Raw genomic sequence first — 13,043 nt, forward strand, 5'->3', positions numbered from 1 at the left:
TGAGATATAATTGTCCTATAATTAACTGCACTTATTTAAATTGTATGATTTGTTAAGAGTTGACTTGTATACTCCCATGACATCATCACCCTGTTTGAGACAATGAACATAACTACCACCCCTACGTTTCCTCATGCTCCTTTATTATATCCATCCTTCTTACCTCTTTTTCGCTGCTCACTGCCCCCCCTCCCACACACACACACAGACATTCATTGACCTGCTTTCTAGTGCTATTATTGCATTTTCTGGAACTTTATATAAATGAGATCATACAGTCTGTACTCATTTTTGTCTGAATTCTTTCGGCACAATCACTTTAAGATTCGTTCATGCCGTTGCATGTATCAGAAGTTTATTCCTTTTTCTTACAATGGAGTGGTATTCCATTGTATGGATCTACTACAGTTTGCTTACCCATTCACCTGCTGATGGACATTTAGGCCGTTTCCATTCTGGGGCTATTAAATAAAGTCGCCATAAACATTCGTATACAAGTCTTTGGGTGGATATATGTTTTCATTTTTCTTGACTAAATACCTAGGAGTGAATTAGCTGGGTCATATGGTCAATTTGTGCTTAACTTTTTAAGAAACCTGCCAAAGTGTTTTCCAAATTAATCGTGCCATTTTACATTCCCGTGAGAAGCGTCTGAGAGCGCAGTTATTCCACATCCTCACCAACACCAGGTATGGTCAGTCTTTTTAATTTTAGCCATTCTAGTGGGTGTGATAGTGTCTTATTATGGTTTTAGTTTGCATTTTCCTAATGACTAATGATATTGGACATATTTTCATGGGCTTATTTGCCATTCATATATCTTCATTGGTGAAGTGTCTATTCAAAGACGTTTTAAGAGAGTATCATATTTTTTTATATCAGATTTAGTAAAGCATATAATTTTTAACATGGCCTTTGGAATCTGTCAGACCTGGTTTCACATCTTGGGTTGGCCGCTTACTCTGCAACTCAGGATAAATGGCTTACCCTTTCTAAACTTCATTTTCTTATGCAAAATGAGGACAATAAGAGAACCCAATAAGGTTTACAAGGATCAAATAGTTACAACATTTAAAGTATTTAACTTAAGGCCTAGCATATAGAACTTAATAAGTATTATTAATATTTATTATTATAACATCCTCTGTTGGTCTGATTGATACTGTAACAAGCATACCTCAGAAACTAATCACTATGAGAATTAAATGGTGCTTTGTGTCCAGTACAGTAGATATATAATATTTTTTATCCCTAGGTATGTAAAGAATAGAATTTAACATAAGTCTAGTATATCAGAACCGAAAGAGTCTTAAGAGATATTTAAACCAACTCCTTGCCTTAGCTCACAACCTCTAGAAAGCAGAGCCTAAGGCAAGGGTATAGAACTGGGACTTTCCTTGGGAAGTGCAAACTCAAGGTGGTTAGGGTTAAGAAAAAATTAGGAAGTGAGACAAAAGAAAATGCCTGAATCATTACTCAGGTAACCACCACACACAACTACTCAACGAGGTACCAAAGAAACACAGTAGGTCTCTTGGCAAGTAGGCTTTTCTAGTGCACGAAAATTCCCCAGAAGGTTTGCAAAGAGAAATGACACGTCACAGAAGTCCAAAGTTGGGGAAAGCAGGGGATGTGTGTCTGTCAGTTTCCTTCTTATGGTCAAGGTGCACCACATGGAGAACAAATTCCCCTGCACTTCCAGGGTGTGTCATCCATCGCTGTGGTGACCATTCAGAAAAACACATCCCATGTTCTGTCTTGTGGTATTTCATCTAAGCGCAGAAGTCAGTTTGCAGCTTAATGCAAGTAGAATGCCAGTCAAAAGGGGAAAAACAGAAGGTGCATCAGACTCATGTTCGGTCTTAGAACTTATGTTCTGTCTTAGACTGCATACCCTCAGAAGCAGACCCTGAATCCAAGATTAGAGTGCAAGAGGTTTGAGGAAGAATGGAACCTAGAAAGCGCTGGTAGGAGAGGGGAGACAGAGCAGGGGAGGAAGTCAGTACAGGGTGTGGTGACGAGGAGGCTACTGTTATGGTCATTTGGAGTGCAGTTCTTCTGAGGCCATCTAGAAAACAACACGAAACACATTTCAGGTCTATGGCCATGCTCCCCTGAACAAGCTGGATCCTGTCTGATCTCGGAAGCTAAGCAGGGTCGGGCCTGGCTAGTACTTGGATGGGAGACCACCTAGGAAGATCAGGTGCTATAGGCGTAAAAAATTTAAAAATAAGGGATTGTAAGCTGACTAGGTCCTTGCAATCTGTGAGGTCAACCAAGGGTTGCCTCACCTAAAATATTAAAAAACAAACAAACCAACCCACATTTCAGGATTTTCCAACCTGTGAGATGAGGAAGCTGGAGAGTGACCCCCGACTTCTATCCGTCATGGGCTAAGGACTGCTCCTGGGGGCATTAACTGCTATCACCCCTCCTCCAAGAGAAAGGAGGAGAGTCCCAGTGCCGGCAGTAGGATGCCTTTAGCACATCCTGGAATGGTGAATGCAGCATCTGATTTATGAGAGGTCAGCGACCTTTTTCTTAACGGTCCAAAGAGTGAATATTTTCAGTCTGTGGGTCAAGTGGTTTCTATCACTACCAGTCAACTCTGCCATGGTAGCTGAGCCACAGATAAACAAATGGGACCAGCTCTGTTTCAGTATGACTTTATAAAAACAGGCGGCCAACTTGCAGGCTGTAGTTTATAGATGCCTAGGCTACATGTGTGATGCATCCCATTTTGCAGACGGAGAAACTAAGACCCAGTAGAGAAAAGTAACTGGTCATATAGTCAGCCAGATGCACATCTCCTGACTTTTTGCCCAATATTTCCTCCACTATACCTGCTACCTCTTTATTGGGGTCTTAGTGTGGGTTTTAAGGGATGTGCAGCCAGACCTCTCCCAAGGAGAGTCTGTGTAATCCATAATTCCCAAAAGGCAGTGGATTGTTTCCTCTTAGTGGCCAGAGAGGCCTCAGAGGCTGAAGCCTTGCAGTCTGCAAGGATTGCTCAGAGCAACTTCTGGGAGTGTCACTGAGTGAGGCTGCTTGGGGAGCATTCTCTGTACCAAGCCCTCTATCATCAGCCTCTGCCTCAGCTGCCTTGGCAGAGCATCTCCCAACAGCGGCCACACAGCGCAGAGTGAAAAAGCAGAACTTTGGAGCCTGTAAAAATCTAAAAATATCCAGGAATGTGTGCACATATGTGGCCCTTCTGTGATCAAAACATCTGGGGAGAAAATCAAATGTTCCTGCTTTCATTTGCCTAAAATTCTGCGAGGACTTGGAAGGGAAAGGAAGTTGAAAGTCACTGACTTTACTGGGGGGAAGGACGTCACAAGAGTTTTGTTTTCTTAAGAAAAAAATAAGTTATGCGCTCGCAGAATCCTCCCCCAGGGAAGGCCTTGAGATTCTGGGGATTGTTTCTCATAACGGGGTGGAGAGTTCATTGGCTACGGGCTTGAATTCCTGATTTGATGACTTAAAAAAAAAAAAAAAAGATTAAAATACCAAGTCCTTTAATCAAAACATTAAGAGCTGTGATAATGTAGTGAATTATTAAATGTAAGATTTGAAGAAGGCCTAGTGAGAGCCAACCATTTGTCAGATGAGGAAGCTGAGAGAGAGAGAGAGAGAGCTTTCCTGGTGTCCCATAGCAGGTGACAAAGGTAGGGCTGGAATGCATACACCCTGACTCCCAGACCAGGAGTGCAATGGGAAGAAGAGTTGGAGGAAAGGGTCAATTCTGGTTCCGCTACTTCTAAGCCATACGGCCTCAATCATACATTAAAGATGCTTAAGGTTAATGTCGTGTGTAAGAAGCCAGGACTGGGACCTCCAGATCTTATGCAGCCATTTTCTGCAGATCTGTGGAGTCCTTGAAAGGTGAACAAAAGCAAGGCAGAGAACCACACTTTTTACTACTAATCATGGTTCCAAACCCTAATAGAATGTCTTGGTAGTTTGGGCTGTCTGATGTGAGCCTGGAATTCCATTCAACCCATGGCTTGAATCCTTGGCCAGAAGCAGGCTAACTGACCTATAGCGTACCCTTTCCTCAAGCTGTGACCTAACTCTGGAGGAGAGAAAGCTAGCCACTCCCTAAAGCTTAGGGCAGCCTGACTAAGCCTCCCACTTACGCCTTTTTTCACTCGCACGCCACAGTTTGGTTTCTACTGGCCTTTGAAGCACTAAAAGTGGCCTCTTAGCCACTCCTCACTTACGAGATGAGAGGAAGTTCTGGAGTCCGATCCCCCAAAGAGAAGATGCAAAGTGCAGGACAGTCAAAGCGGAGCCCAGGACTTTTCAACCTGCCTGTCGTTCTGGAGAACTGTAATTCAAGCCGCCCTTGACTTGATCTACACCAGAGGGGAGATGTAGTGCGCCCTCTAGAGGCCAACCTTTTGTTTATCTCTTCTTAGTCCAATGGGCTCCATGACCAGACCTACCAAAGGCATGGATGTCTCCCACAAGAGAAAAAAATCATGAATTACCAGAACAGTCCTAGTAGTACCTTGGCAATATGATTTCTCTAATCCTCGTCACTGCTTCTATGTCCCATTCAGTCCCACATGTGACTACTGAGAAAGGAGGTTCAAAGTCCCAAGGGCTATACAAAGGCCTCTTTTGTGCTGTCCCACACTCTCTACACTAAGCTGAAAAGTCATGTTCTCTCATATTAACCATGTGGCTAACAAGCTGAAAACTACATCATGGACTTCCAAGAGCAACAAACCATGACTGCAACAGAAATGCTCACATTTGCCACCACACTATCTAGTTATCATTGCACATCCCTTTCTATTTTAATCAGTCTTTCTTTGCCACAGAGGGAAAAAAAATTCTCAGCTTCTGTCAAGAGCTCCCTTTTCACCTTGTTTTTTCTGCTGCTGCTTGATTCCAGCGTGGGAGCTGTAGAAGCAAGATAGAAACCAAGTCCCTTCTTCAGTAGCTGCAATCAGGCATCTTCTGCTGCAGCAATTGTCATACCTCCTGAATTGGGTCCATCCACCACTGGCTCTCATGTGTCCCACTTTTCCAAAGTTACGAAGGGTCGAAAAGACAAATGGTTGTGCCAGAATTCACTGTGGCATCTGGAATATACAAGCTAATCTCAAAGCCATATGTCAGGAAATAAAGACCCGGGATTAAATGGATTAAAAGACTCCTTTTGAGAGCCCACCTCTAGGGATTGAGCAGCATCCAAGGGTCAGGGATCAGCTTCATCTTATCTCCATTCCCGGAGCTGTCCTGTTTTACATATTGATGGTCACATGCCATAGGTATTTTTTAAAAAGTATCCCTGGGCATTTTTCATTTGGGAAATAAGGAAATGGTATGAGAAATCTACTTCATCTGCTTCTAGTCCAGACACTAGGCTGGAGGGTAAATGCGAAGTCACATTGATCTTGAGATATGCTTGTGATTTCTACATTCTGTAGGTATGGGACTGATGTCATGCATTTCTTAGAGAGAATATTGACTAGAGTGATCTTATACCTAGATATGCTCAGGAAAGTCCCAGTTTTATACCTATTGTCCTAACTTTCTATCTGGTTTAGAATTTATCCAGGATGTACATTATTTTTTATTTTGGGGGGAGGTGGGCGGTTACTTCATTCGTCCATGCATACTGTATAAAAACCTGTCTGGTGAGCTTGGCTGTACAAAGTGACTGACTATATTTCTAGACAGAAGTTAGAACAGGTAAGACCACATGGCCTACATAGCAGGTAACCATGAGGGAAAGGGGCTGAGCTGCTCATTCATTAGTTCTAGGTCTAGAAATAAGAGAAGAGGCAAGGATTAGAGAAAAGGCCTCAAGAGAGGTCAGGCAGGACTTTTCTGATACTCTTGATTTTTCTGGCCCAAGGCTACATTCCTGAGTTAAAGAACCAAAATCAAAATATGAGGGCATGATGGCTGCAGGCTCTAACTTCTGGGAAGGAAAGCTAGAGCACCTTCTCACACAGTTTACACATAAACAGGAGTTTTCTGACATGAGCGATTGGCACTGCTCTACTAGGTGCTAAGATAATGAAGGTAAAAGGATTTAAAACACTTGCCAATTCCAGTGTATCTAATATAGCTGCTAGGGCATCGTGTTGAGAAAGATTTTAGGTTTGGGAAGAATGAGAGCTATCATTGATTGGAGATGGTGGCCATGGTTCAGAAGCAGAGAGCATCTGTGCACATCTCAGTAATATGCCATTTCTGTACTAACAAGAGGAGCTTTCAACAGGAAGAACAAAGAACTTTAAAAATTCTCCCTTCCACATGGCATGCCCTATTGGATCCTTTTACTTTTTTTGAATTGATTATATCTATAAGTCTAGTGACTAAGAAGAGCCTAGGGCTTCTGTACCTTATGAGACCACGCCCTCGAGCCATTAATTTTGTAAGGGTGGGTAGGGCGAGAGATTTAAGCATTAGATATTTGGAAAACACTCTTTTTTTTTTTTTTAAGCTTTTTTCCCTTGAGTGTTTCCTTCCTTGGTTCTGCTCAATGGAATGATAGTTTTTAGGTTGAGTTAGGATGGTTTTTCACATAGGTCTTAGTCCATCCAGAAGCACAAAGTCAGTCCTTATGATTCAGACATAGTCTAGCCTATCTCACTAGGATGGGAAGAGTTTGTGCCAAAGCTCGCTCTATGATTGTAAACATTTTTCTCTGACTAGCTTTGTTCATGTGTACCTTGATCACAGAGGTAGCAGGACTACTGTCAGACAAAGTTGGCAGCTGATTAGGGACTCATAACTTTCAGATCTCAGCAAAATATCTTGCCATCTTATCACTACCAATATACATCTTGCCATCTTATCACTACCAATAATACATATTTTCCTGCAGATATAATGATTAAAGATAATATATATAAACTGCTTAACACTTGGGTTGCTCGTATATAGTTAGCTTTTACTGTTATCATTGTAATAATAACCAATGTCACTTGAAGATCAAATTTTTCCTCATGTGATTTGATTTTTGGCCAAAATCATATATACTGTGGTGACCGAAGGTAATGTTCTTAAGAAAATATCGACAACAGCAAGCAGTGCATATCCCCTCTAAAGACCCACTAGTAAGAAATTCAATACAAATACTATCCATTGTTCAAGTAAATACTTTGAAACATAACGGAAAGTTTGATGTCATCACCCACCTTGCTTTCTAGGATTTGTACTTTGTGAAGTTTTCATTGTTTCTTTCTTTAAAAATATTCTAGCAATCCAGAGTGAGCTTTCCCAGATAATGCTTGCTCATCAGTAGGCTGAGTGTGAGATGTTCACAGATTTTAGACATGATGTAACCAAACCTTGGGAAACCTTGAGGCCCTTGGCCAGCTGTCTTTAGGATGGTCAGAAATGGGCAATGACTGAGTTTCCCATCTCCTTCCATGAAAATAATCACCTTGCCATTACCATGGAACAATGTGTTTGAGACAGCTCTTGGGAAGGAACTGGTTTGCATCATTAAGAACAACTATAAATATTGGATTTGTAGATCTCGGTAACTTAGGTTAATACATGGCCTGTTGGTAGGAAAGGTAAAAGGGTCTGTATTGTGAGTGTGTGAACTCTCAAGATATGCCAATAAAGATGGTTGGAGGTTCTATTCTTCAAGGAAAACTTTGGTAGATAAGGAAGCTGGGGGTGCTGGCCTGTCTGAACTGTGTGAATAAATTCTTGGCATGGATGATGCCATGAGATGAGGCCAGTGAGGCATCTCATAGCCAGGAAAGGAGACCAAAAATGAACAATGTGAGCCCAAAGATGCACTGTGTGAGTTAAATGTTAATTTATGTGAGCCAAAGTGTGTACAGTGTCAGTGTCCACTGTAACAGAAGTCATAAGCTTGAGAGGTGATATGAAAACAGGATTTGGCCAGGGGAACCAGGTATACCCAAAATTCTGCCTTTGCCCAACCACTTTCTTCTTCATGAAGAGTACAAGGGAGACAGATATGCTCAAAGGTACTAAAATAAGAAATTATTAGCCAAGGCCTTAGTACTAAAATCTGTTGTAGAATTCCAATAAACTAAGCTAGACCGTGTGAACGGATCCCTTTCCCTAATCAGAACAAGTCACGTGAATAGTTAATGTTCTACCATATCCGGAGAACAATTCTATGTAGGGTAGATGAACCTGGGATCGCTGGTGTTTGTGTCAAACTTGGCTGTCTCCCTCTCGAGATTCTTCCCACTCTGGGGCCACCCAGCATCTGGCTCCACTCTTGTTTACCAGAGGCAAAGGTTGTCTTCAGGGAAAACCGAAGACCACAGAAGAGAAGGTAAAGGGAGGTAGTGGGTTGAAGAAAACCTTTCTAATGATTAAGCTCTCCATGACGGAAAGGCTGCCTCTGAAGATTGTAAGGTCCTTGTCTCTGGATGGGAACTAGCCACGACAGGTAAACTTTTAGTGGAACTGCTATAGAAGAGTTTACGCCCTCAAAAGAAGATTGACTCTTTAGACCCCTTTTCCATCTGAGTCAATTCACCATTCGAGGCCTCAGTTTCCTGATCTTTAAAATGATTCCTGAGGTCCTTTTCTTATTTGTGCTAACGATAGAGCCTTAATAATGTTGCCACATATTTTGATGCATTGCAGGTAAAGAGAATAGAATGAATAAAAGCGTGACAAACAAAAGCTGAGGGAGTTCACCACTAGACCTGCCTTACAAGAAATGCTAAAGGTAGTTCTTCAAGCTGAAATGAAAGTATACTAATTAACAATGTAAATATATACGAATGTACAAAACTCACTGGTAAAGGTAAATATATAGTCAAAATCAGAATGCTTTAATATTGTAATGGTGGAGCATAAGTCACTTTCAACTCTAGTGTAAAAGTTAAGAAAATAAATGCATTAAAAATAACTATAACTATAATAACTTGTTATTGGATACACAATATCAAAAAGATATAAATTGTAACATTCAATAACCTAAAATTTGAGGGGAAGGATGAGGTAAAAGTATAGAGTTTTTGTATGCAATCAAAGTTAGATTGTTATCAGCTTAAAACAGAATGTTATAATTATATTTATATAAATCTCATAGTAACCACAGAGTAAAAACCTATTGTAGATATACAAAAGAGTAGGAGAAAGGAATCATATCACCACAAAAAGTCATCAAATTACAAGGCAAGATAATAAGAGAGGAAGAAAGAAACAAAAAATCTAAAGTCAGAAGAAAAGTCAGAAAACTATGAACAAAATGGCAATAGTAAGTCTATAGTTATCATTAATGACTTTAAACACAAATGTATTAAATTATCCAACCAAAAGATATAGGCTGGCTGAATGGATTAAAAAACAAGATCCAATGGCATGCTGCCTACAAAAGATTCACTTTAGTTTTAAGAACATATATAGGCTGAAAGTGAAGGGAATGTAAAAAGATATTCCAAGCAAATGGAAACAAAAAGGAAGCAGGGGTGGCTATACTTATACAGACAAAAAGACTTTAAGTCAAATTGGTCACAGGAGACGAAAAAAGGTTTTTATATAATGCCAAAGCGGTCAGTCAATTTAAGAGGATATAACAATTATAAATGTTTATGCACCCAACATCAAAGCACCTAAATATATAAAGCAAATATTAACAGAACCAAAAAGAGAAATAAATGGCCATGAGATAATATTAAGGGACTATAATAACCCGCTCACAACAATGAACAGATCATCTAGACAGAAAATTAATAACGAAAAATAAGATTTGAACAGTACTGCAGACCAAGTAGACCTAACAGGTATATAACACATTCCGTCCAACAGCAGCAGAAGACACATTCTTCTCAAGCACACATGGAACTTTCTCCAGGATCAATCATATGTCAGGCCACAAAACAAATCTTAATAATTTCAAGAAGATTGAAATCATATAATGTATCTTTTCCAACCACAGTGGTATGAAACTAGAAATCAATAACAGGAAGAAAATTAACAAATACATGGAATTAAATAACACACTCCTGAATAACAAATGGGTCAAAGAGGAAATCAAAAGTTAAATTAAAAAATATCTTGAGACAAGTGAAATAGGAACGCAGTGTACCAAAACTTATGGGATGCAGCAAAATCAGTTCTAAGAGGAAAGTTTATAACTATAAACACCTGCCTTAAGAAAAAATAAAGATCTCAAATAAATAACCTAGCTTTATACCTCAAGGAACTAGGAAAATAAGACTCATTTTAAGCCCAAAGTTAATAGAAGGAAAGAAATAAAGTTAGTAGAAAGAAGCCCAAAGTTAGTAGAAGTTAGCCCAAGGTACTCACCGTCACTAATTGTCAGGTAAATAAATGCAAATCAAAACTACAGTGAGATATCACCTTACATCTTTCAGAATGGCTATTATCAAAAAGACGAGATGACAAATTTTAGCAAGGATGTGGAGAAAGGGCACTTTTGTGTACTGTTGGTGGGAGTGTAAATTGGTACAGCCGTTATAGAAAATGGTATGGAGGGTCTCAAAAAATTAAAAATGGAATTACCATATAATCCAACAAACCCACTTCTGGCTACATATCCAAAGGAAAAGAAATCACCATCTCAAAGAGATATCTGCACCATATGTTCATTGCAGCATTATTCACAAGAGCCAAGACATGGAAACAACCTAAATGTCTGTCAATGGATGAATGAATGAATGAATGAATGAATGAATGAATGAATAAAGAAAATTTAATACACACACACAATTCAGTCATTAAAAAAGAAGGAAACCCTACCATTTGTGACAACATGGGAAAACATTACATAATGTGAGAACATTATGTAAGTGAAATGTCATGTAGAGAAAGACAAATACTATATGATCTCAGTTACATCTGGAATCAAAAAAAGTTGATCTCACAGAAATACATTAACAGAGTAGAATGGTGGTTGCCAGAGGCTGGCGGGGAAGAGAGAATAGAGAGATATTGGTCAAAGGGTGCAAACTTTCAGTTATAAGATAAATAAGTCCTGAGGATCTAATGTACAGCACAGTGACTACAGGTGACGATACTGTATTGCATATTTGAAATTCACTGAGTAGTTTTTAAATATTCTTACCACACACACATACACACACACACACACAAAATGGTAACTATTTGAGGTGATGGATGTGTTAACTAACTTTATTGTGGTAATCATTTCACATTTAAAGAATAAGCATGACACATTTACTCTTCGTGCTGAAATTCCACTTTAAAGAAAACCACCGGATTGGCCAGTGAGCAAAACTCACAGGAGAAAGTGAAATAGCTGACTTGCATTGTCAGTGTTGGAGAGAAACACGAGGTTATTAATATTTTAAAGAATAAACATATGTGTATCTGCCTATATCACTCATTCTGCCTCATGTTCTATCAGTTCATGCCTTTCCCTTCAGAAATTGTGGGCCTTCACGTGGTATATAATCCAGTTTCCCAACCAGCTTGAGGAGATGCCAAATATTTAATGACACCCCACCTAGAAACAATAAATACATTTGAGTCAGTCTTAGACTCCTGGGGAAAGAGATGATGAAAATTTGATGAAAGGGATTAATAAATTATAACCAGGCTATTAGGATGTGAGTCACTAAAGACTCCCGACGCTCTTCCTTTTTCTAATTAGAATTAGGAAGCAAATAAACAGACTTGCCACCCTGTGCTCAGAATTTCACCTCCTTCTTTCTGAGGTCACTTGGCTGTTTTAGTTCATGGACTTTCATTTAGATTTAAGATGGCTTTAACCGATCGGCAATAAGGTTCTGGCAGTTCAGAGGCAGTGCACTGGTTCTCTTGACCAGAAGCTATGACCATATTGGTGAGACGCCAATCACACAGCTGGGAAGAAGGAAGGCCCAATTTGTGGGCCATGGGGTATCTGCCCGATCAAAGTGCTCCCGCTGATGGATTTCAGGGCCTGCTTCAAGCTGTCATAGATCCAGGCTTCCTGGAAGAAACCTTAGACGTGACCTCATCCCACTTTTTTGGTAAGCAGATACTTATAAAAGTTTGAAACCTCTCTCAAAGGAAAGGAAGCAAGTTGCCTGAAGTCATGCAACCTATGATAGCAAAGCTCACCCAAGAACCAGGTTTGAAAATGGGAGTTGGCCAGGGAACCAAGTACACCCTAGATTACACCTTGGCCCCACTGCTTTCTTCCTCATTAAGAGTCTGAGGGAAACAGATGGCTTGAAAGTATGAAAATAAGACATTATTAACCAAGGCCTGACCCCTGGATGGCTGCTGCTCTTTCTACATCATTTTGACACCTATGGGGTGTGGCGGGGAGAGTGGAATCCAACAGCTCTGGACTTCCCTGTCCAATCTCTATACCAGCTCTTTAGAACACAGGCATCAGAGGACAGGCTACAGGCCTCAGGTATCAGGGGACAGTCACAGCACCCACTGAATACCTGATGTGCGGCTCTGACATTACACTCATTCTGTGTGGGTGCAGAAACGGACTCTTACTCATTTTCGTACCCCAAAGCCTGGAACAATGCCAGATAGAGGAGTCCTTAGGGCAGAGTGGCGGGGAGGGGTGCGTTTCAATAAATGAATCTTGAGAGTTTACCTAATTTCAGAACTTCTCTTTTTTTTTTTGAGTGCAACAATGAGTCAATGCCAAGAACGGTTAAAAATGCATTTCCTCCAATATTATATGGATTCTGATTCAAGACAATCTTCAACAAATATTTGTTCAGGTTTACTACAGATAGGTCCTAGGTAAAGAGAAATAAAACAAAACCCCTGTCCTCAGGGGCTCACAGTCTGTGGAGGGAGACAGACGTTTAGATGGTCGTAATCTGGGATGAAGGTATGCCAGGAGGAATGTCATAGGAGGGACACTCAGACCAGAGGTAGACTGAGTGTTAAAAGATAAGTCAATTGAGGAAATAACAAGAAAGAGTGATTCAAACAGGAGCAATATGTACAAAACCACGGAATGAGATGGCATGAAAAGCGTGGCCGAAGATGTAGGAAGAATGAAACTGGCAAATTTTAAGAGGCTGTACAAATAAAATTTGAATTTGTTTGTTTCTATGTTTACTGGCTTTTCCAGA

The 13,043-nt window shown here is 40.2% G+C and overlaps 1 pseudogene; it reads left to right on the plus strand.

Annotated features, from left to right (window-relative positions):
- Positions 1 to 2,096: 2,096 nt before the first annotated feature.
- LOC120598335 (uncharacterized) lies at positions 2,097 to 2,215 on the plus strand (annotated as a pseudogene).
- The last annotated feature ends 10,828 nt before the right edge of the window (positions 2,216 to 13,043 follow it).

The sequence above is a fragment of the Pteropus medius genome, unplaced genomic scaffold (assembly GCF_902729225.1).
Source record: "Pteropus medius unplaced genomic scaffold, Ma_sr-lr_union100, whole genome shotgun sequence".
NCBI lineage: Eukaryota > Metazoa > Chordata > Mammalia > Chiroptera > Pteropodidae > Pteropus > Pteropus medius.